Source organism: Bos indicus x Bos taurus, chromosome 5 (genome assembly GCF_003369695.1).
Source record: "Bos indicus x Bos taurus breed Angus x Brahman F1 hybrid chromosome 5, Bos_hybrid_MaternalHap_v2.0, whole genome shotgun sequence".
Lineage (NCBI taxonomy): Eukaryota > Metazoa > Chordata > Mammalia > Artiodactyla > Bovidae > Bos > Bos indicus x Bos taurus.
In genome coordinates this window covers 26,704,491-26,726,037 of record NC_040080.1, presented here as the reverse complement: position 1 = coordinate 26,726,037, position 21,547 = coordinate 26,704,491, and the positions used below count along the sequence as shown (strand labels likewise).

Genomic DNA, 21,547 nt, shown 5'->3' with positions numbered 1-21,547 from the left:
GTGATTTGATACACAGATGAAAAACTTAACACACAATAACAGAAGCTGGTCGTTAATAAATCACATCCTAGTCTCCTTCAGCGCTTGTGCAAGCAGAGGACATCTTCAGTTTTCCCACGTCTCGACTTCTAGCTCTTTTGTAGTTGTAACACTGCAATGTCAATGATGCATATGTCCAGAATCAGTTAAAAAGACTGTCAAATTCCTTTTCTCTTAGTTCATTTATTTTTCAGTCTCTTGGTCCCAGGTGTATCTGAATGATTACCTTTCGTCACTTGCTGCTATTGCTCGTTGAGGTGCTCTCGATTGTCCCCGTATTTCGTGGGTGGGTTGGGAGAGGGAACTTGGGAGGGATGTGCCACCGTGGGGAGGTTGTGGATCACCAGGATGTCTCTGGAGATGATCCCTTCCTTGGCAGCAGGAAGTCCTCCCAGAGCCACGCCCACAATGCCTGGCAGGTTTCTGTATGTGGCACCATTCAGCTCTGGATGAATTGCTTGGTGATCTATTACTGACCAGGGAGCTGTTGCGACAAGGAATTCCTTGTTCACACAGTTTATTAAGCTTTCTGGGATGCGACCTGTGATAGCCCGTCGGATATCACTGGCAGCCTCCTCCCTCATCTCCAATGAGGCTTGCTCACTATACCAGGCTGTGTGGGGAGTACAGATGAGATTCTTTCAAGGGACCCTGAGCAAAGCTGAAAGGCTCCGACTTGTGCACATTGAGGGCCGCCCCTCATATTCTTCCTTCTTTGAGGGCTTGGGCTAAGGCTTTCTCCTCCACCAGTCTGCAGCAGGCCGCGATCACTAGGAAGGCGCCTTGCCTCATCTTCTTTATAGTGAAGTCATTGATGAGGTGGTGGTTATGTTCGTTGAGATTGCAGTGCAGGGACACATAGTAGCTCTGGAACAGTAAGTCCTGCAGGGTATAGATTCTCTACATGCCCAGGGACCGCTCCATCTCATCTTGCAGTAGGGGTTATAAAATAGGACGCTGAATCGAAAGGCCTTCACTCGAACCACAACTGCCTGCCCCATTGCGACCGAAGCCAACGAGGCCCAGTGTCTACCAGCGGATGTGCGCACCCTGCCCCCCGCCCGAGGCAACCTCCCAGATCTGCTTGACGCTCTGCACCTGCGTGCCTTCACGCAACGCCTGGTACAGCCAGGTATTCAGCCCGTACAGATTAAGGATGTGGCAGACAGTTGAGTCCACTGTCTCTTCCACTGCTGCGGACAGGATGTTGCACACTGCCATCCCGAGTTCACCTGCAGCCTTGACATCGACATAGTCATCAGATCAGATCAGATCAGTCGCTCAGTCGTGTCCAACTCTTTGCGACCCCATGAATCGAAGCACTCCAGGCCTCCCTGTCCATCACCAATTCCCGGAGTTCACTGAGACTCACATCCATCGAGTCAGTGATGCCATCCAGCCATCTCATCCTCTGTTATCCCCTTCTCCTCCTGCCCCCAATCCCTCCCAGCATCAGAGTCTTTTCCAATGAGTCAACTCTTCGCATGAGGTGGTCAAAGTACTGGAGTTTCAGCTTCAGCATCATTCCTTCCAAAGAAATCCCAGGGCTGATCTCCTTCAGAATGGACTGGTTGGATCTCCTTGCAGTCCAAGGGACTCTCAAGAGTCTTCTCCAACACCACAGTTCAAAAGCATCAATTCTTTGGCACTCAGCCTTCTTCACAATCCAATTCTCACATCCATACATGACCACAGGAAAAACCATGGCCTTGATTAGATGGACCTTTTTTGGCAAAGTAATGTCTCTGCTTTTTAATATGCTATCTAGGTTGGTCATAACTTTCCTTCCAAGGAGTAAGCGTCTTTTAATTTCATGGCTGGAGTCACCATCTGTAGTGATTTTGGAGCCCCCAAAAATAAAGTCTGACACTGTTTCCACTGTTTCCCCATCTATTTCCCATGAAGTGATGGGACCGGATGCCATGATCTTCATTTTCTGAATGTTGAGCTTTAAGCCAACTTTTTCACTCTCCACTTTCACCTTCATCAAGAGGCTTTTGAGTTCCTCTTCACTTTCTGCCATAAGGGTGGTGTCATCTGCATATCTGAGGTTATTGTTATTTCTCCCGGCAATCTTGATTCCAGCTTGTGCTTCCTCCAGTCCAGTGTTTCTCATGATGTACTCTGCATATAAGTTAAATAAACAGGGTGACAATATACAGCCTTGATGTACTCCTTTTCCTATTTGGAACCAGTCTGTTGTTCCCCGTCCAGTTCTAACTGTTGCTTCCTGACCTGCATACAAATTTCTCAAGAGGCAGATCAGGTGGTCTGGTATTCCCATCTCTTTCAGAATTTTCCACAGTTTATTGTGATCCACACAGTCAAAAGCTTTGGCATAGTCAATAAAGCAGAAATAGATGTTTTTCTGGAACTCTCTTGCTTTTTCTATGATCCAGCAGATGTTGGCAATTTGATTGCTGGTTCCTCTGCCTTTTCTAAATCCAGCTTAAACATCAGGAAGTTCATGGTTCACATATTGCTTAAGCCTGGCTTGGAGAATTTTGAGCATTACTTTACTAGCATGTGAGATGAGTGCAATTGTGTGATAGTTTGAGCATTCTTTGGCATTGCCTTTCTTTGGGAATGGAATGAAAACTGACCTTTTCCAGTCCTGTGGCCACTGCTGAGTTTTCCAGATGTGCTGGCATATTGAGTGCAGCACTTTCACAGCATCATCCTTCAGGATTGGAAATAGCTCAACTGGAATTCCATCATCTCCACTAGCTTTGTTTGTAGTGATGCTTTCTAAGGCCCACTTGACTTCACATTCCAGGATGTCTGGCTCTAGGTCAGTGATCACACCATCGTGATTATCTGGGTCGTGAAGATCTTTTTTGTACAGTTCTGTGTATTCTTGCCATCTCTTCTTAATATCTTCTGCTTCTGTTAGGTCCATACCATTTCTGTCCTTTATCGAGCTCATCTTTGCATGAAATGTTCCCTTGGTATCTCTGATTTTCTTGAAGAGATCTCTAGTCTTTCCCATTCTGTTGTTTTCCTCTATTTCTTTGCATTGATCGCTGAAGAAGGCTTTCTTATCTCTTCTTGCTATTCTTTGGAACTCTGCATTCAGATGTTTTATCTTTCCTTTTCTCCTTTGCTTTTCACTTCTCTTCTTTTCACAGCTATTTGTAAGGCCTCCCCAGACAGCCATTTTGCTTTTTTGCATTTCTTTTATATGGGAATGGTCTTGATCCCTGTCTCCTGTACAATGTCATGAACCTCATTCCATAGTTCATCAGGCACTCTATCTATCAGATCTAGGCCCTTAAATCTATTTCTCACTTCCACTGTATAATCATAAGGGATTTGATTTAGGTCATACCTGAATGGTCTAGTGGTTTTCCCTACTTTCTTCAATTTAAGTCTGAATTTGGCAATAAGGAGTTCATGGTCTGAGCCACAGTCAGCTCCTGGTCTTGTTTTTGCTGACTGTATGAAGCTTCTCCATCTTTGGCTGCAAAGAATATAATCAATCTGATTTTGGTGTTGACCATCTGGTGATGTCCACGTGTAGAGTCTTCTCTTGTGTTGTTGGAAGAGGGTGTTTGCTATGACCAGTGAATTTTCTTGGCAAAACTCTATCAGTCTTTGCCCTGCTTCATTCTGTATTCCAAGGCCAAATTTGCCTGTTACTTCAGGTGTTTCTTGACTTCCTACTTTTGCATTCCAGCCCCCTATAATGAAAAGGACATTTTTTTTGGATGTTAGTTCTAAAAGGTCTTGTAAGTCTTCATAGAACCGTTCAACTTCAGCTGGCGCGCCAAGCGTGACAAAGAGGAGCCACCCCACGTCTGAGGTCAGGGGCAGAAGCTGGGAGGACCCCATGCCCGAAGGGCGGCGGCCAAGAGGAGTTACCCCACATCCGAGGTCAGGGGCAGTGGCCGAGAGTACCAGACTGCAACAGCACAGGCACGGCCGAGAGGAGCTACCCCGTGTCCAAGGTCAGGGGTGGTGACGAGAGGAGTTACCCCACGTCCGAGGTCAAGGGCAGCGTCCAGGAGGAGATACCCCCACCCCCCAAGCCTGAGGCCAGGGGGGTCGGGCGGGAGGAGCTACCCCATGCCCTTAAGCCCAAGGCCAAGGGCAGCGGTGGGGAGGAGCAACCCCATGTCCAAGGAGCCGTGGCTGCGCGGGCACAGGAGGGCCTAGAGGAGCTATCCCACGTTGAAGGTCAGGAAGGGTGGTGGTGAGGAGATAACCCTCGTCCAAGGTAAGGAGCAATGGCTGCGCTTTGCTGGAGCAGCCCTGAAGAGATATCCCACGCCCAAGGTAAGAGAAACCCAAGTAAGATGGTAGGTGTTGCAAGAGGGCATCAGAGGGCAGACGCACTGAAACCATACTCACAGAAAACTATTCAATCTAATCACACTAGGACCACAGCCTTGTCTAACTCAATGAAACTAAGCCATGCTTGTGGGGCAACCCAAGACGGGTGGGTCTTGGTGGAGAGATTTGACAGAATGTGGTCCACTGGAGAAGGGAATGGCAAACCACTTCAGTATTCTTGCCTTGAGAACCCCATGAACAGTATGAAAAGGCATAATGATAGGATACTGAAAGAGAAACTCCCCAGGTCAATAGGTGCCCAGTATGCTACTGGAGATCAGTGGAGAAATAACTCCAGAAAGAATGAAGGGATGGAGCCAAAGCAAAAAGAATAACCAGCTGTGGATGTGACTGGTGATAGAAGCAAGGTCTGACGCTGTAAAGAGCAATATTGCATAGGAACCTGGAATGTCAGGTCCATGAATCAAGGCAAATTGGAAGTGGTCAAACAAGAGATGGCAAGAGTGAATGTCGACATTCTAGGAATCAGCAAACTGAAATGGACTGGAATGGGTGAATTTAGCTCAGATGACCATTATAATCTACTACTGCGGGCAGGAATCCCTCAGAAGAAATGGAGCGGCCATCATGGTCAACAAGAGTCCGAAATGCAGTACTTGGATGCAATCTCAAAAACGACAGAATGATCTCTGTTCGTTTCCAAGGCAAACCATTCAATATCACAGTAATCGAAGTCTATGCCCCAACCAGTAACGCTGAAGAAGCTGAAGTTGAACGGTTCTATGAAGACCTACAAGACATAGTCGTAACCGCTGCCTATCCACACGTGATGGTGTGATACATCATGGCGCCAACTGCCTCGTTTAAAACCTTCTCGTGGATCTCCTGAGTGAACTGTGCATCACAGAAGGCACAGCGGCCAGGTCCCTCAGGATGGGCATCTCCACCGGGTGCTGTCTCTGCCAGCCAGCAGCACCACCAGGGGGTGGGGATGCTGGGGGCTGTTCTGGGGGCGGATACCTCCGCAAATTCTGTCCAGTCGCTGTTGCTTGACTTTGTGCTTATCCACAAGGGCCGTTCTTTATCGAGCTTTGCACCTCTCTGATTCAAAAGGCAAAGCAGCCCTCTAAGAACTTAGGGGCCCTTGCAGGAATCTGCGGGCATTACACCACTATGCGCCCAATACAAATTTGTCCACAAACTCTGTAGTTCCCACAATGGGCTGTCTGTCTTTTTAAAGATAATCCAGCTTCATTGGTTTAAAACCGTTTAAGGCGATGAAACCCTAGTCCTGGGCAGCCGGCATCCACCACAAAGGGCTTCCACATGGGAGGTGCTGCGGCGGCGGCAGCTGTGCGGTGCTCCAGTCAGCATGGCATGGGTCCCGACTCCGCCCCTCGCTCATCAGGCCACCCCGGCTCCTCTGGGCGGTTTCCTGGCCACCTTAAAAAGACCCACAAGTCTGTTCTTTATGTCTGCATCTCTTTCTGCCCTGCAAATAGCTTCATTGGTACCATTTTTCTACATTCCATATATATGTGTTAATTATATGATTTTTGTTTTTTCCAACTTCTGTATAACAACTTATATAATTTGTTATACAACTTCTGTATAACAACTGACTGTATAACAGGCTCTACATTCATCCACTTCACTCAGTTCAGTCCAGTTCAGTCTCTCAGTCATGTCCGACTCTTTGCGACCCAATGAATTGCAGCACTCCAGGCCTCCCTGTCCATCACCAACTCCCGGAGTTCATTCAAACTCACGTCCATCAAGTCGGTGATGCCATCCAGCCATCTCATCCTCTGTCATTCCCTTCTCCTCCTGCCCCCAATCCCTCCCAGCATCAGAGTCTTTTCCAATGAGTCAACTCTTCACATGAGGTGGCCAAAATACTGGAGTTTCAGCTTTAGCATCATAACTTCCAAAGAACACCCAGGACTAATCTCCTTTAGAATGGACTGGTTGGATCTCCTTGCAGTCCAAAGGACTCTCAAGAGTCTTCTCCAACACCACAGTTCAAAAGCATCAAGTCTTCACAGTCCAACTGTGAAAGTGCTCAGCTTTCTTCACAGTCCAACTCTCACATCCATACATGACCACTGGAAAAACCATAGCCTTGACTAGATGGACCTTTGTTGGCAAACTACAACTGACAGAATTCATTCCTTTTATGACTGAGTGATATTTCACTGTATATATATATATACCTATATACCACAACGTTGTTATCCATTCATCTGTTGATGGACATCTACTTTTAAAAGTGGATATATTGTTTTTATTTATTTTCTTATCTAAATAAATATATATTTTATACCTAATTTTATGTTTTTTAAGTTTGCTTTTTTTCCCCCTAAATTGCCAACAAACTGTTTACGCTTTTGGTTCCATGAAACCTATATCTTTCCCACCTCTATTATATTACCCATCAGAGACACTAAAGATGTTGGTCCACACTAGAGTCGTCTTTCTGGAAGGACACATTTAGGGCCTCTCCTGAGGGGCTTCAGCCCCCACAATGTAAGTATATGAAAATAAGCCTTCATCTGTGAAATTTCAATCCCCTGCTGACAAAGCTGCATATATTGTCCTTCAACTCTCTTCTCATATGAACACTTCTCTCATCTTCCTTTTTCATTTGTGTGGCTTCATCCTAGTCTTCCAGTTGATAACATTTGATTCAGTGCTTTTAGATCCCACCACGTGACTTTTCCTTCTCCAAGAGGTCACATGCCTGACTCCCAGCCACCCCTGCACAAAGGTCCCAAAACTGCCCATGAAACATGATTTCATACTTCAAGTTCTAAATAAACAGTTAATAGAACGCTTCATCCTGCTTCTTTGCTAGCTACTGCTATGAAGGATTCATGTGATCTTGTTGTCCATCCCCACTAGAGCAAGGAAGTCTATACAAATCCTGTTTCTCCACAGGGCATCCTGAGAAAGAAGAGAAATCTCTTCTCTCAAAATTTGGAACTGGGATCTCAAACACTTATAACAATGTTCTCTGCTGCTTGACTTGACCCATGGAATCATAACAAAGAGAGAAACAGTGTTTATTTAACTCAATTACTGCCTGGTTTAAATGGTTTTCTGTGAGTGAACAGGAAAATTAACCACCATTCTCAACATTGTTTTTAAGGCAAATTGTGCTCTTACATCACAAATAACTGGCTTAATAAATGATGGTTGGAGCACAAACTGTTGGTGCGTTGAGTAAACAAACTATTTCTCTTCAGTTTGTGAAGTTAAAGTTCTTCCACTATTTCTGTAATTGGAGCTGGTTGCAGCATAAAGCAGCAGATGACTGACCACCCAGGTGTCACTATGGCTAATTATTAAAATGAATCCAGGTACATGATATTTACCATCCTTCATCACCTTTATTTCTCTTTTAAAGTACAGAGCAGACAAGATTCACTTAATTTCTGTAAAAAGATTTGTAATAAAGAAGAACCTTTGTGTTCTGTTATATGTTGATCACTAAAGAGATGATGCCTGTAAGTTTAAATTATACACAATGGTCCACCTCTGGGAACACTGCCTCCCAGGTAAGGAGCATTATACCTTTTGCTCACAGCAAACATCCTGACCAGGCCTACTTGGGAAGAAATTAACACATCTTCTATGGAGACTGACCAGAAGCAGGAAATTTTTGACTTTACTTTTTCCCCTTTTAGTATAAAAGAAGCCTGAATTCTAATTATGCAAGATGGTTCTTTGGAACACAAAGATCTGCTTGCTTTCTGAATCAAGTCACTATTCCTTGCCCCAAGAGCTCATCTCTAGATTTACTGGCCTTCTGTGTGCCTTGCAGAACTGTTTGGACTTGATAACAGGTTCAGAAGTTGCAAAAACTTTCATTTCCTTTTTGCTGCTGCGGTCTTTGGGGATCACCCATTGCATTTTGTTTGAAGTGAAAGTGAAAGTGTTAGTTGCTCAGTTGTGTCTGACTCTTTACGACCCCATGGACTGTAGCCTGCCAGGCTCCTCTATCCATGGGATTCTCCAGGCAAGAACACTAGAGTGGGAAGCCATTCCCTTCTCCAGAGCATCTTCCCAACCCAGGGATCAAACCCTGGTCTCCTGCAGTGCAGGAAGATTCTTTACCATCTGAGTCACTAGGGGAGGCCAGTTTTTTTGTTTAATGTTGCCCTAATCTGAGATTCAGTGCAGTAGCTCAGTGGAAGATCCAGGCCTGACCTGGGGCAGAAGGACAGAGACCACAACTTTCAGCATATTGTGTGAGTCTCTATTCAAGTCATCTAAAGCTGCCTTGAGCTGCTCCAGTTCCTCACAGCCCATTAGTTTTCATTTAAGTTAGTAGAACTAAGCCTTATAATGATGTCTAACCCAGTGCCATGCAAAGCATGATCCTTGTATCAGCAGCAGTCTGCAAGCTGTTACCAGTCAACAGCTGTACCAGCTGTTACAAAAGAAATACAGAAATCAAGAGAATGTCTGTAAAACAAAACCTTGTACAGTCAGCTGACATTGCTGTGCAACATCACATTTAAGTATATTATCAGTCATTTCATTGGACAGGAAACACTCACTTTGGTTGTTATCAAACTCACCAAGTGAGTTACCTGTGATGTCAAGCACAGTAAGACCATGTGTTGGTCTGCAAGAGAGTAGAAGTGAAAAAAAATTTTTTAAACCAGTTCTCCATGATAATTTTTAAAGCTTTGGTCTAGGTTACCAAGTTGGAGAAGGAAATGGCAACCCACTCCAGTGTTCTTGCTTGGAGAATCCCAGGGACGGGGGAGCCTGGTGGGCTGCTGTCTCTGAGGTCGCACAGAGTCGGACACGACTGAAGCGACTTAGCAGCAGCAGCAGCAGGTTACCAAGAGGGCACTGGGAGGCAGGGAAATTTTAATGAATACAAGTTGAAAAGAACTGGGACCTCTGTGAAGATAGTCCTGATTTCTGTGCAGACTCAGATAACTCTCCAGCTTCATCATGCCCTTAGACTTGAATGAGTGTACTAGGGCTAAGTTGTGCCTGGTCCCAGCTTGGATAATGTATGTGTGTTAAGTCACTTCAGTAGTGTGGACTCTTTGCAACCCCAAGGACTGTAGCCCTCCAGGTTCCTCTGTCCATGGAATTCTCCAGGCAAGAATACTAGAGTGAGTTGCTGTTCCCTTCTCCAGAGGATCTTCCCAACCCAGGTACTGAATACGGGTCTCCCACATTGCAGGCAGATTCTTTACCATATGAGCCACCATGGAAGCCCAGCTTGGATGATACTCCATGATAAACAGCCTCTTCAGAGACTGCGATGCACTTTGCTTCCATCCAGCAGAGCAGAGGTAACTGACGTCCGGTACAGCTCTGGTGTCCAAAAGAAAAGCCACACAGGGACATCTAGTGGTAAGGAGAAATCACCAACCTGCTCCAAAGGAGTTCAAGAATTTCCAAACCCCGAGCCGTCTGGGGACTTTGGATTCATTTATTGAATTTTACCTCACACTCAAGCAAATTAGTCACTGCGTTTGAAGGAAAGCAGAGGTCAACATAATGCCTGGCTCCCGAAATGGAGCTGGACACACCAGCCACTTGTTAGGACACCTCTAACAAGTCTCTGTACATTCTGAGTGAAGGCAATAGATAGATTCTTCAGGCAAGAGTGCCAAGGAGAGAATACAGATAGAAGATCATCATTTTACGAACAATTACTTCAGTACTGTCTTTCTGGTTGGCTGTAAAATGGACCTAACTCCAGAGAGGCAGAAATGATGCAAAGCTCCAAAATAAACTGAATACATTAAAAACAGTCCTCCAAACTTGCTGATCTATAAATTAGCATCAGCAAAACTCTTAATGAGATTTACCAGTGAGTCCCCCAGCAAGATGACAAAGCTGAATCAAAGCTAGCCACCCAGATTGATAAAACAAAGCCCTTAGAAGAAGCAGATCTCTCCTGGCATTTGACGGAAAGACTGAAGCTACAATAAATAAAGTTATGTCAGACTTTTGTTGTCAAAAGCTGACTCTTACACAGGCTGATAGATGTGCAAATAAATTCAATTAGGTGCAAATTAATAGCTAGTAAAAATCATAGTAGATTTTACTATGAGAAACATATCTAAGGTCTACAATTGGTGGGTTTTGCCTTTTTATGCGTTGTTGTTTAGTCATTCACCAGAAAGGCTCTATACTACAACTCATGTATCATCATATAGCTTTTTAAAAGTATCTAATGGAATGGGCTTTCCTGGTCGCTCAGCTGGTAGAAAATCCGCCTTCAGTGCAGGAGCCCTGGGTTGCGAAGATTCCCTGGAGAAGGGAACAGCTACCCAGTCCAGTATTCTGGCCTGGAGAATTCCATGGACAAAGGAGCCTGGCAGGCTACATACAGTCAGTCCATGGGGTCGCAAAGAGTCTGACACAACTGAGCGACATTCACTTTCAGTTGATGTAACATTGAAGATCTTCCTTCAACCCACCTACTTCCACCAGCTAATGACCAGAAAATTATTGCAGTTGTCCAATTCATGATCATTAACACTCTTCTTGATTACAATGGCCCATTGCAGTTGAATTTGTATTATGGCTGAAACTCTTCTAACAACTTAAGTTTCTCCTTCTTTCCCAACAGAAATTTGGGACAAGAAGAAGATGAAACTGGGGAGGTGATCTCTAGTCCCTGTGTTGTATTTCTCTTCTTGCTCCTACTTCTCTGAGCTGAAACTGGATCCGCCTGCAGTCTGACTGTATTTAGACTGTCCTATCTAAATCCATGGGGCTTCCTTGGTGGCTCAGTCAATAAAGAATCTGCCTGCAATTCAGGAGACCCAGGTTTGATCCCTGAGTCAAGAAGATCTCCTGGAGAAGGGATTGGCAACCAATTCCAGTATTATTGCCTGGGAAATCCCATGAGCATAGGAGCCTGGTGGGCTACAGTCTATCAGGTAGCAAAGACTCAGGCACGACTTAGCGACTAAACCACCACCATCTAAATCCACTCTATGTCCATACTGGTGAAATCCATGGTTTGCTGTTGGCTCATTTGTTGTCTGGTATTACTTCATCCTTCCCAACCAACTTCATCTTCGGTCTATACCTCTTGTCTCCACCTACAGGTCCCACTACAGCACTCACTGGAGTCATCCTTCGGGACAGGGATCTCTTGATCGGTCCACTAGTTTCTCAGCGATGCCATCAAGAGTATGTCAGAACTCCAAGAAACAGTTTGTGACAGTGAGTCAGTGGAGAGCTGAAGCTCTAATTTCTGGACCTCTCCTGAACCACGTGACACTGATGTTACTACTCCTTGAGCCAATCTGGTCACTATGGAGCACCCTGTGGGGTGCACTCCTCCCATAGTTCCCTATGAGAAGCAGGGTGTTTTCATTTGATACAGCTGCAGTAGCACATTGTCACAAATGCAGCAGCTTAAAACAATGGTAAATAAATTGATTCTTTTCCAGCTCTAGAGGCCAGAGTCTGAAATCAAGTGGTCAGCAGGGTGGGTTCTGTCTAGAGGCTCTGAAAGAGAATCTGCTCTATGCCTCTCTCCTAGCTCCTGGCAGCTACTGGCAATCTTGTCATTCCTTGGCATTCCTGGACTTCATAACTCCGGTCTCTGCTTCCATCTTCCCATTACCTGCTTCTCTTTCTACGGTAAGTCCCCTATCTATGAACAAGTTCTGTTCTGAGAGTGCATTTGGTAAGTCCATCAAAGTTAGTCTAGGTACCCAACTAACACAATCGACTATACACTATTGTCCTGTAATAGGTTTATAATACTTTTTATGCAAATAATACATAAAAAACAAACACAAAAAATAAAGAAAATATTTTAAATCTCACACTGTAGTGCCTTGGAAAGTACAGTACTACAGTACAACTGCTGGCATATGCGGGCTGACGTCAAGTGAACAGACAAGAAGAGACTGGAGGAGGGAGAGGTTATGAGAGATGGTAGAGCTGAAGGATTGTCAGCCGTAGGAGACGGAGTGTAAGCTACAATGTCACTCACACCTGACATTGATGGAATGCATGTTCATATCTTTGAAAGTTTGTAGCATGAAGTTTGTATGTAGAGGAGGTACTGTGTCTGTGTCTCTTTTCCCTTCTCATCTCTGATGAGGTTTTGCCATTGGTTTTAAATCTCATCCTAATCCAGAATAATCTCATTTTGAGATCATTAATTTAATTATACCTGCAACAACCCTTTGTCCACATAAGGTCATATTTATAAGTTCCAGGGGTTAAAACATCTCAAGGTTGTGAGGGCACTATTAAACCAATGACATAGGCCTTCTCATAAAGTCCAGAGGTGTGTAGTCCCCTCAGGGGATCCCAGTAGCACCCCAATCCCACATCCAGTCTCTCTGAACTCCTTCCTTTTTGCACCAGAAGCATTTCTGTCTCCTGCCCCTCTTCCAGGAGGAATTCCCCTGTCAGATCCGCCCTCTTCCTACTTCTGAGCCTCTGCTTTCTAGTAGGTACCTACTTTCTTCTTTCTGGGAGTGATAAAAACTCAGACATACAGTAATGGCAAAAAAAAAAAGCATGGTTTAAAAGAGAGATTGTATTATTTGTGAACGTATTTCAAAAACATTATCTCCATTGTATATATACAGACATACACAGAGTCTATTACATCAAAACATTGGCCCCACATGGCAACATCTTAACCAAAACTGTAAAGGAGAAATTCCTGGTGGCTCAGATGGTAAAGATTCTGCCTGCAATGTGGGAAAGCTGGATTCAATCCCTGGGAAGATCCCCTGGAGAAGGGAATGGCTACCAACTCAGTATTCTTGCCTAGAGAATTCCATGGACAGCTACACCCCATGGGGTCCCAAGAGTCAGACATGACTGAGCGACTAACACTTTCACTACTCCACACTTGGAAAATAATCTAAAGTTTGGGGACTTCCCTGGTGATCCAGGGATTAAGACTGTGTTTCCAATGCTGAGGACATGGGTTCCAGCTTTCATTGAGGAACTAAAATCCTGCAAGCTGTGCAGCATGACCAAAAAATAAATACATAAAACACACATTAAAATAAATGCAAAATGAAAAGTTTTATTTATAAAAATGATAATCACAAGTACCCACTAATACAATTCAGCTTATATATATTTTCCTCTCTGCTGCTGCGGCTCCTAAATCGCTTCAGTCGTGTCCGACTTTATGCAACCCCATAGACGGCAGCCCACCAGGCTCCCGAGTCCCTGGGATTCTCCAGGCAAGAACACTGGAGTGGGTTGCCATTTCCTTATCCAATGCATGAAAGTGAAAAGTGAAAGTGAAGTCGCTCACTCGTGTCCAACTCTTCGCAACCCCATGGACTGCAGCCTACCAGACTCCTCCGTCCATGGGATTTTCCAGGCAAGAGTACTGGAGTGGGGTGCCATCGCCTTCTCCAATTTTCCTCTCTAGAGGACAAAATATTGTTAAAGTATTAGTTCAACAGGCAACTGCAACTCATTTAGGTTTTGATAAGCCATAGTTCTAGGTCTTAGAAGAATTTGCTCACTGCTATCCCGTTTACTATTTTATTTTAGTACATTTTAAATATAAATAAAAGCAGAGAAAACAGTATAATAATTCTCTATGTACCTGCCACTCAGCTTCAACAGTCCACAACTCATGACCAAACTTGCTTCCTTGATACTTGATACCTTCGTGTCTCTCTCTAACCCATCCCTGAGTTTTGAAGCTATCACATCATCTTTAAATATTTTTCTAAAAGATGGAGACTCTTTTTTTGTACATTCAATAACATAATAATCCTTCAACTTTCTAAAACAGCTCTTTTATAATTTTTTTATTTTTTTAACACTGGAAACATTTTGTATTGGAGTATAGCTGATAAGCAATGTTGTAATAGTTTCGGGTGAGCAGTGAAGGCACTCAGCCATACACATATATGTATCCATTCTTCCCCAAGCCCCTCTTCCTTCCAGGCTGGCACACAACATTGAGCAGAGTTTATCAAATATTCAACCATGCTTCAATTTCCCCATTTTTTTATATCATTTTCACTTTGTTTTTGAATTAGAATCCAAATGACATCCATACATAGAGAGATGATAAACCTCTCAAGTTTCTTTAAATCTTTAGGTTGTCTCCATATGTCTGTCTGTCTCTCTTTTTCTTTTCTCTCTCTTCAAGGTTTTGTTGAAGAAATGTATGGTTCATCCTATGAGGTTTTCCTCAGTCTAAATTTTTCTGGATTTATCCTCATGGTGATTTTTGTCCTTTATATTTAATGTAAATTTGTTTTCAAAAAGACAATCCCTGGTTGTCTTTGTGTGTGTGTGTGTGTGTGTGTGTGTGTGTGTAATGTTAGCAGTCATTGATAATAGTTACTTAGATCCAGTAATTCTTAATGTGTTAAAAAGATAAATTATTTCTTTAATTCTTAGCTGGTAGGCTTTTAAGAGCTATTTTTCCCTCATAAGCAATTGTTTATGCTGAGGTACAGTTTGCGTAGGAGAGGCAAGATAAGTGCTTGGTTATTTTATATGTATATGTGACCTCCTGTGTATATTGTATATGCATGTGCATGCATGTTAAAGCACTTCAGTCGTGTCCAACTCTTTATGACTCTATGGACTGTAGTCTGCCAGGCCTCCATGGGGATTCTCCGGGCAAAAATACTGGGATGGGTTGCCATGACCTCCTCCAGGGGATCTTCCCAACCCAAAGACTGAACCTACGTCTCGTACATCTCCTGCATTGGCAAGCAGATTCTTTACCACTAGCACCACCTGGGAAGACCATACATAGGTACACATCTGTGTGCAAATGTGTATATATGTATTTTATTAGCACGTTAAGAAATCTTTGATGTCTTACAATTTATTGCCATTATTACACTTACTAATACTTAAGTCATCCTCCTTTTGTTAAGGGAGTCAATGCACGTAGGCCCCCAAGTCCTTTAGAGATGATGTTAATAGTCTTGAATAGTATTCTTATTTTCTGATGTGACAAGATTCATTTTGCGTTTCCTACATATGGCTGCTAGTCCTTTTTAGTGGCGAGAGATAGAAAATACCATCTTAGTTTTGTTTCAGATAAAATACATCACAACTTCAAACTAATACTTCCAATTCAAATTTAGGAATACAGGGTTTTTACCTAACCCAGCTGATTTCATATCTATTTCACTCTCTGCCATGCCCCAAACCCTGATTTCAATGACATAAATATAATTATTTCTTTCCTTTATCCATACTATTATATGATGGTCTCAGAATAAAACAAACACTACCACCAATTATATCATTACTGAAGAGAGTCTTTCCTTTTTTTAAACTTATTTTGTCCCACTGGGGATGCACAATTCAACTGTGATGTCTTAAAGTCACCTGGAATAATTTCTCTCTGAAAGGTTGTAACATCAATAGGATACACTTTGAAATTTCTTTTCTTTTTGCTTTCAATATTTAGGAATTCCATTTTGTTTCTAATTTTTTTACTATGTAAAACATTTACATTTCAAAAGATGCATCTTCAAAATAAAGAAAGTTAAAAGATTGAAGGAAATTAAAAGAACAGTTTCTATCCCTCTCTTCCATCTATTCCCTCCTCTTCTTATATTTAGCTATTAATATACTTTTTAAACTTTATGCTTTGTCTTTGTCTTTTCGTTGGTTTATAATCACACACACTTTCTTATGTCCTGGAGATTATTCCATAGTAACACTAAATTTTTCTCATTCATTTTATGCCTGCATAATAATCCATTGTGTGCATACATTATAGTTTATTCAACCATTCCTTATTGGTATTTGAATTATTTGCAGTACTTTACCATTACAAATGGTGCTTCAGTGACTAGGTTTGTTCACAAGTACGCTTTTAAGTATTTTTTTGTTGTAAAAAAATGTTTATTATGCTTTTGCTATTTTGTTTATCTTTAATGAGAATACTAGATCTCTTAAATATTTAAACCTTTTGCAGATGATATTTAATTGAGTAGTTTTAATATTAGTTACAGTGCTGTGATGTGGGTATGTGAAATCAGTTAATACCTCAATTTTTTAGAAATGAAAATGTTGATTCTAAACCCAATCAATTTGAATTATTTGCAGTACTTTGCTATTACAAATGGTACTTCAATGAACAGGCTTGTTCACAAGTACTTTTTAAAATATTTATTTACTGATAGATGATTTTTGGCTGCACTGGGCCTTCGTTTCTGTGCATGGGCTTTCTGTAGTTGTGGGGCTTGGGGTCGACGCTTTAGTTGTGGTGAACGGGTTTCTCGTTGTGGGGGCTTCTCTTGCTGCGGAGCACAGGCTCTGGAGCGCACAGGCTTCCACAGTTATGGCTCATGGGCTCAGTGGTTGTGGTGCACAGGCTTATTTGTCCCTCGACATGTGGAATCTTCCCAGATCAGGGACTGAACCCATATGCCCTGCACTGACAGGCAGATTCTTAACCCCTGGACCCCAGAGAAGTCCCATAAGTACTTTTATATTTTTGATCTATGTATCTTTGGAAAAGACTCCTAAAAATGGAAATCTGTGTAATTTTTCTCACTCATATTTTGAAACATACTTTAAAATGTTAACTCAGAATTCTAAACATAATGGTCGTTGGTTTTGATAAAGAGTTTGGGGTAATTTTTTAATTAGAAAATTTCACATTTGTGTGGCAGAGCAGTCATGCTTTTCCTAGAGGAGCAGTATACTACTTCTCCATGAAATAGTGATAAATTTAAATCCATCAAAGATACTAGGAGCAATTCTAAAAGCAATAACTGTGACTATGTTATATGTATGCAATATAAAATCACTACCATGAGCATAAATGTCCCAGGAAAAAACAAAGATGTTAAATTAGACCTCATCAACTGTTTCTGAGTTTTCTGTTCAGTTTCATTTGGCCATAGCTTATTCTGCTCTGTTAGTGTAAATTCCTTGGCATTGGGTATGAAATGATGAAACATTAATGATTTTAACTACCATTTTTGAGAAGTGAGTGATGTAATGGAGTTACATTGGAAGCGTCATAATTTCTATATATCTGTGTGCGTTATGCTAAGTCACTTCAGTCATGTCTGACTCTTTGCAGTCCTATAGACTGTAGCCCACCAGGCTCCTCTGTCCACAGGGATTCTCTAGGCCAGAATACTGGAATGGGTTGCCAGGCCCTCCTCTTCAATTTATCTATTCCAAGCAAAAGTAGACTCTTCCAGCCAAAGGGGCTTTAAAACTTCAATATCCATCAGAGTAACATCAAGAACACTGATCTCAGAAGACAAATACCATATGATATCACCTATATGTTATCACTCATTCCACTTATGTGACATCTAAATTACAACACAAAGGAACATATCTACTAAACAAAAACAGACTTACAGACATAGAGAACAAATTTGTGGTTGCCAAGGGGGAGGGGGGAAGGGAGGGAAGGACTGAGATTAACAGAGGGATTAACAGATACAAACTATTATGAAAAGGATGTAGAGACAACAAGGTCCTACTGTATAGCACAGGGAACTATATTCAGTATCCTGTGATAAACCATAATGGAAAAGACTATGAAAAGGAATATAAATAACTGAAGTCAACCCATTCCAGTATGCTTGTCTGGAAAATTCTATAGACAGAGGATCCTGGCAGGCTACAGTCCGTGAGGTTGCAAATATTTGGACAAGACTGAGAGACAGAGCACAACATAACTGAGTCACTTTGCTGTACAGATGAAGTCAAGCACAACCTGGTCTATTACTTCAATAGAATTTTTTAAAAAGGCTCTTACCTCAGAGAGAAAATTCCACTACCAAGGATAGCACATACAGACTCAAAACATGCTGGTAATAGCTGTTTTTTGGTTGTTGTTTTGTTTTTGGTGTTTAATTTTTATTTTATATTAGAGAATAGTTTATTTACAATGTTGTGTTAGTTTCAGGTGTACAGCAAAGTGATTCAGTTCTACATGTACAATATATCCATTCTTCTTCAGATGGAAAAGAATTTATCCCTGGACATCACCAGATGGTCAACACCGAAATCAGATTGATTATATTCTTTGCAGCCAACGATGGAGAAGCTCTATACAGTCAGCAAAAACAAGACTGGGAGCTGGCTGTGGCTCAGATCATGAACTCCTTATTGCCAAATTCAGACTGAAATTGAAGAAAGTAGGGAAAACCACTAGACCATTCAGTTCAGTTCAGTCACTCAGTCATGTCCGATTCCTTGCACCCTATGAATTGCAGCACACCAGGCCTCCCTGTCCATCACCAACTCCCGGAGTTCACTCAAGCTCATGTCCATCGAGTCAGTGATGCCATCCAGCCATCTCATCCTCTGTCGTCCCCTTCTCCTCTTGCCCCCAATCCCTCCCAGCATCAGAGTCTTTTCCAATGAGTCAACACTTCGAATGAGGTAGCCAAAGTATTGGAATTTCAACTTTAGCATCATTCCTTCCACAGAACACTCAGGACTGATCTCCTTTAGAATGGACTGCTTGGATCTCCTTACAGTCCAAGGGACTCTCAAGAGTCTTCTCCAACACCACAGTTCAAAAGCATCAATTCTTCGGCGCACAGCTTTCTTCACAGTCCAACTCTCACATCCATACATGACCACTGGAAAAACCATAGCCTTGACTAGATGAACCTTTGTTGGCAAAGTAATATCTCTGCTTATTAATATGCTATCTAGGTTGGTCATAACTTTCCTTCCAAGGAGTAAACGTCTTTTAATTTCATGGCTACAATCACTATTTGCAGTGATTTTGCAGCTCAGAAAAATAAAGTCTGACACTGTTTCCCCATCTATTTCCCATGAAGTGATGGGACCAGATGCCATGATCTTTGTTTTCTGAATGTTGAGCTTTAAGCCAACTTTTTTCACTCTCTTCTTTCACTTTCATCAAGAGGATTTTTAGTTCCTCTTCACTTTCTGCCATAAGGGTGGTGTCATCTGCATATCTGAGCTTATTGATATTTCTCCTGGAAATCTTGATTCCAGCTTGTACTTCTTCCAGAACAGTGTTTCTCATGATGTACTCTGCATAGAAGTTAGATAAGCAGGGTGACAATATACAGCCTTGACGTACTCCTTTTCCTATTTGGAACCAGTCTGTTGTTCCATGTCCAATTCTAACTGTTGATTCCTGACGTGCATACAGGTTTCTCAAGGGGTAGGTCAGGTTGTCTGGTATTCCCATCTCTTTCAGAATTTTCCACAGTTTATTGTGATCCACACAGTCAAAGGCTTTGGCATAGTCAATACAGCAGAAATAGATGTTTTTCTGAAATTCTCTTCCTTTTTCCATGATGCAGCAGATGTTGGCAATTTGATCTCTGGTTCCTCTGCCTTTTCTAAAACCAGCTTGAACATCTGGAAGGTCACGGTTCACGTATTGCTGAAGCCTCGCTTGGAGAATTTTGAGCATTACTTTACTAGCGTGTGAGATGAGTGCAATTGTGCAGTAGTTTGAGCATTCTTTGGTATTGCCTTTCTTTGGGATTGGAATGAAAACTGACCTTTTCCAGTCTTGTGGCCACTGCTGAGTTTTCTAGATTTGCTGGCATATTGAATGCAGCACTTTCACAGCAGCATCTTTCAGGATTTGAAATAGCTCAACTGGAATTCCATCACCTCCACTAGCTTTGTTTGTAGTGATGCTTTCTAAGGCCCACTTGACTTCACATTCCAGGATGTCTGGCTCTAGGTGAGTGATCACACCATCATGATTATCTGGGTCGTGAAGATCTTTTTTGTACAGTTCTTCTGTGTATTCTTGCCACCTCTTCTTAATATCTTCTGCTTCTCTTAGGTCCATACCATTTCTATCCTTTATCGAGCCCATCTTTGCATGACCATTCAGGTATGACCTAAATCAAATCCCTTATCACTATACAGTAGAAGTGACAAATAGATTTAAGGGACTAGATCTGATAGTGTGCCTGATGTACTATGGATGGAGGTTTGTGACATTGTACTGGAGACAGGAATCAAGACCATCCCCAAGAAAAAGAAATGCAAAATAGCAAAATGGCTGTCTGAGGAGGCCTTACAAATAGCTGTGAAAAGAATGGGAAGCTAAAAGCAAAGGAGAAAAGGAAAGATATTCCTATCTGAATGCAGAGTTCTGAAGAATAGCAAGGAGAGATAAGAAAGCCTTTGTCAGTGATCAATGCAAAAAAATAGAGGAAAGCAATAGAATGGGAAAGACTAGAGATCTCTTCAGGAAAATTAGAGATACCAAGGGAGCATTTCATGCAAAGATGGGCTCAATAAAGGAGAGAAATGGTAGGGACCTAACAGAAGCAGAAGATATTAAGAAGAGGTGGCAAGAATACACAGAAGAACTGTACAAAAAAGATCTTCACGACCCAGATAATCACAATGGTGTGATCACTCACCTAGAGCCAGACATCCTGGAATGTGAAGTCAAGTAGGCCTTAGGAAGCATCACTATGAACAAAGCTAGTGGAGGTGATGGAATTCCAGTTGAGCTATTCCAAATCCTGAAAGATGATGCTGTGAAAGTGCTGCACTCAATATGCCAGCAAATCTGGAAAACTCAGCAGTGGCCACAGGACTGGAAAAGGTCAGTTTTCATTCCAATCCCAAAGAAAGGCAATGCCAAAGAATGCTCAAACTACTGCACAATTGCACTCATCTCACATGCTAGTAAAGTAATGCTTAAAATTCTCCAAGTGAGGCTTCAGCAATATGTGAAGCATGAACTTCCAGATGGTCATGCTGGTTTTAGAAAAGGCAGAGGAACCAGCAATCAAATTACCAACATCTGCTGGATCATGGAAAAAGGAAGAGAGTTCTAGAAAAACATCTATTTCTGCTTTATTGACTATGCCAAAGCTTTTGACTGTGTGGATCACAATAAACTGTGGAAAATTCTGAAAGAGATGGGAATACCAGACCACCTGGTCTGCCTCTTGAGAAATTTGTATGCAGGTCAGGAAGCAACAGTTAGAACTGGACGGGGAACAACAGACTGGTTCCAAATAGGAAAAGGAGTATGTCAAGGCTGTATATTGTCACCTGCTTATTTAACTTATATGCAGAGTACATCATGAGAAACACTGGGCTGGAGGAAGCACAAGCTGGAATCAAGATTTCTGGGGGAAATATCAATAAGCTCAGATATGCAGATGACACCACCCTTATGGCAGAAAGTGAAGAGGAACTAAAAAGTCTCCTGATGAAAGTGAAAGAGGAGAGTGAAAAAGTTGGCTTAAAGCTCAGCATTCAG

At 42.3% G+C, this 21,547-nt stretch overlaps 1 pseudogene; it reads right to left on the bottom strand.

Moving 5' to 3' along the window:
* Positions 1 to 281: 281 nt before the first annotated feature.
* On the bottom strand, positions 282 to 11,451 carry LOC113893430 (annotated as a pseudogene).
* Positions 11,452 to 21,547: the final 10,096 nt, after the last annotated feature.